The 4131-nt window shown below is 42.5% G+C and overlaps 1 protein-coding gene across 1 annotated transcript in view; it reads left to right on the top strand.

Annotated features, from left to right (window-relative positions):
- The window catches only part of PRKCH (protein kinase C, eta), a gene marked incomplete at its 5' end in the record, with an annotated part of 119837 nt that overhangs the window by 102122 nt on the left and 13584 nt on the right, over positions 1-4131 (top strand). The gene's annotated exons all lie outside the window — the stretch shown is intronic.

The following is a 4131-nucleotide window of genomic DNA, read 5'->3' as shown; positions in this document are numbered from 1 at the left end:
GTTCAGCAGCCAACTTGGCAAACAAAATGTGTGTGTGTCTGTGTCTGGTTATTCCCCTGCTGACTTAATGATTTACAACACATGTTCATCTTCCAAAACAGAAGCAGCAGGTCTTAACAGTATTTAATCATTAGTGACCATGTGATGTCCATTGAACTGGAGTGGCTAAGAAGTGAAGTCTTCATGATACTCATTCCTCCTGAGTCTTGGTAATATCAGCCTTCCCACAGGAATTGCTGTCTACCTGTTTTCAAAGACTTGATTTTTGTGTGTTTGGGGAAAAAATAATGGGGCTGTACAGCAAACAGTTTGAGGAGAGCTGTTGTTGGCTGCATTTAGATGTTGTTCTTCCATGTATTCCTGAGTTTTCCCAGGAGCTGTCTGATCCGTGTGTCTCTCATCTTTGCCTGTGATGTGGAAATTAAACTTTTTAAGATTTCAGGCCGTGCGTGTACAAACAGTGCCCAGTGCACTGGAACCCTCTGGCTTTACTGCAATGAATCAAAAGCTGATTAAATGACAAGGGTGTTATGCTAGGAAACCTAGCTGTTCTGCTTCTGACTTCTTCCTGCCCCTGATCAAATCACTTAATATCTCTAAGCACCCTTTGGAGAGAGAGGATCAGAGTATTTCCTTTCCTTGCAAAAGCAGTGGGAACAAAGGTGTGTTCAAGGCTGGGCACTACTACCTGTTGTAATAGAGGGCCAAAGAAATAGTTGGATAAGATAGTAATTTAAAATAACTTGTGGAGCATTGACTCAAAGAAATGGGCTAAAGAATGATGGGACAGTTTAAAGGAAAGAGAAGAGTTTGTTTTCATCTCATCTTCAGTAGTGAGAATCTAGAAGTTTTCTCCTATAAGGTTTCTGTTGGATATGAACTGAGCAGTTACTTCCTGTAGCTGAAAATACATCTAATAAATTCCACAGAAATCAACTAAGCATAAAATGCACTTCTTGAGGAGGCAAAGGTATGTGCTTTGAAACCACAGGTGGTGCTGAGGAGTGATCATTTGTTGTCCTGAAGGCCCTCTTGGATTTTGGAAATAGCCTGCAGTGTATTTAAAATAAAAATGTGAAGTTCAAATTCTGGAGCCTCACTCATCTTGTTGGAGTAGGTCTCTTGAATGCTTGACCTACTCCTGTTCTGCAGCGCTAATAGCAGAGTGGATTTGTTGCAGGCATCAAACATAAGTATAAGACGGAGGTAAAATGTGATCAGATAAATGATCATCATAATGGGCATTTCAGGGTATAATGAAAATATTATTTGTTTTTTAGCCTCTTGATGATGAAAGGTTTATTTTCCTATTTCCAGTAGGAACCTCAACAGAAACATCCAGTGCAAGCTGCGCTCACCCCAGGCTGGTCTACCCCATGTTCAGAGCCCAACTTTTAACAGCAGATCTGTTCTGTGATAAACAAGCAGCAGCATGATGAGTGGCACTTGAGAAAGGGGCCAGAATTGAGGAGGGAGCTAAGAAATTAAGTAGAAGTTGACTGAGCATCTCCAAAACTGCTGAGTCAGCGTTGCTAGTGCTCCTTACTTGCCTGAAGAAAGGTCCCCCCTCCAGCCACTCTGCATCACGTGTTGCTAGTGAAACCCAAATGGAGATAAAGCTGCCTCTCTGAAACACACACACTTTGCTCAGGAGAAGCACTATGCTATCAGGAGATGTCTGTTTTGGGGAAAAGGCTGAAATTTAGGGTATTAAGCAGGAGCCTTGTGATTAACCAGAGGGAAGTTCCAACTGAAATTTTTGCTGGACCTTCAGTTCAGTGTTTCTGTTCCCTGGGCTGCTGTTACCTGGAGGTGACTTTTGCATCGTTTTTCAAGCTTTGATGGGAGTTTGCTGCAGCTTGGATTTCTGTAATCTTATAACAGTTGCTTTTTGGTTCAAGAGTTGATCACTAGAAGAGCTCCTCATTTCCTCTTCCCTTTGACATGCTGAGCTTTTAGAGGCATCAGAGCATGTTGTCTTTAACAGGAAGGAAACGTTTTGTCGTGAGACTGTCTGCGGCTCTAGATTAAAATGGAAAAAGCCCACACACTTTGATTTCTTTTGAATGATAACAAACACTATCAATGCTGAGGCATCATATTTGCAGTGTACTGATAATGTTTGGTCCATATTTTTAGGTGTCAGTATAACAAAGAGCAATGGACCTGGCTTTTTTGTTTCCTTGTGGCTATTTTATGAAGGAAGACAGTTGATTTTCTAGCTGCTATATATGTCAATTTTTTTTTCATGATCTTCTGATGCTAATATTATTTATCTTAGATACAGTGTTATTACCATGTGAGCATCTTCTAGTCACTACTGTGTTTACCTCCAAAAGTGAACTCGAGTTCCCTCATTTACAGCTCTGACAGTGTCTTCTAACCCAGGGTATTAAGAGCTCTGGAAAATCAGAGGACTCAACTACTGCAGTGACATAAGTAATTATATGGCATGGAAAGCCTGTGGAAGACCAGGGATTTTAACCTGGGGTCTCTTATATTGCAGGCTAAGGCCTTAATAGCCTTAATAACTGGATTATACCTCACTAAAAGTTCTGGCCTCTAACCTTGAATGGAACTAGTGAGAATTCACGTAGTCTTGAGTGCTACAAAGCTCTGAAATGAAAATCAAATTCTTGATGCCAGTAAGATGCAATTACATGTAGGTGCCTAGAGATGCTCTAGGAATGGATATATCTGGGTTTAGAAAGCACTTGATCCATTTGCCTTCATAAAGAGCTTCATTTGTAAAAATTGATCCTAGATGATAGTAGGTTTTAGGACCCATTTCACAGATGCTGTTGTTTTGTCTTGCTTTCATTTACCATAATTGTGCTTCACGCCCTGATTTCTGAAGGTTGCATCCTGTCTTTGCAGTTTCCTGGTAATAACCAAAATATGTCCTTAGGACCTCGTTTATGTCACTGGGTGTCCTTGCTGTTTTTTGAACACTGGTACCAAGGAAAACAAATACAACCTTGGTGCCCTGGGACCTTGTTTAGAATTGAAAGCAGAAATACTTTTTCCTTAGAAAAATAAGTTTTTGGGTATTTCCCTCATTAACATTTTGTCTACCCTGGATGTTTTTCCTCAAGAGCTGGGCAAAGAGTAGGGCTGAGCTAAATCAGAGTAAATCAGCAGGATTTTGCAGGTGGAACAGCAGGAGGGAATCCCAATGCCAGTAGATTAATGTGAAGGGTAAGAGGGATTGAAAGGTGAGGGAGCTGAGCTGAGAGCCAACACCACCCGTGTTTTCGAGAAATACTACGTCAGCAATAGAGTGCCAAGGATGCAGAAGAATAACTTGAAATTGATCTGGTTTGTTGGGGTTGTTTTTTAGAGAACAATAGCCTGGAAGTGATGCTGACTCAAAAGGCCAGCACTTTGGTTTAGTGAACTCTCTGTTGCTCCGTGTCATTGAGTTCACTTCCCATCTCCAGATACCCCGGCACTCTCTGTACCCTGACACCTTGAGCCTAACACACATACCACCACACCCACCACCCCCAACCTCTTTTAGACTTTGCTCTCACAGACTTGCTTAAGATCCCTTTTGCTCTGCCACATAAACAGCAAGGGGCTGTTGTGTCTGGGAATTAGTGCTTCAGACTCAGATGCAGCAATAATGGTGCTCTGGGTCAGCAGGAGCCAGGTCCTGCTCTGATGACCTGTGTGCTTTATGGACTCATTTTTTGGGTGCCTGAGCACAAGGTGAGGGAGTTGGGATTTCCTTCCCAGCTTTTGCCAGATGGGAAGGAGTCTGCATGGCTCTCAGGAGCACCCAGAGAGGGAATTCTTAAATGTGCCACAGTTTAAATCCCCTTTGTCTCCATACAGCTTTGAAGCCTGAGCAAGAAGGCAAAAAAGCTGTAATCCAGAAAGGAAAAGCCTCTTCTCCCTTTCCTGTGAGCCCATTTCACAGACAAACCCAGAAACCAGGGATTTTCAGTTAGTTCCTTAGGGTTTTTTTTGCATGTTTGGACACCTAGCAAACAACCATATTCAATACCAGTGGCAGTGCAACTTACCCCTTGGCTAGGAGGCAGCACACGTGGGTGTTTTCTGAAGAGCTAGAAGAGGGCTCAGGAATGTTGCAGGGCAGATGGCAACCAGCTACTGCTTCTTCAGCAG

The sequence above is a fragment of the Chaetura pelagica genome, unplaced genomic scaffold, assembly GCF_000747805.2.
Source record: "Chaetura pelagica isolate M959 unplaced genomic scaffold, ChaPel_1.0 scaffold36, whole genome shotgun sequence".
NCBI classification, from domain to species: domain Eukaryota; kingdom Metazoa; phylum Chordata; class Aves; order Apodiformes; family Apodidae; genus Chaetura; species Chaetura pelagica.
Note: the sequence above shows the minus strand (reverse complement) of the source record. Positions and strands in the feature narration are given on the sequence as shown.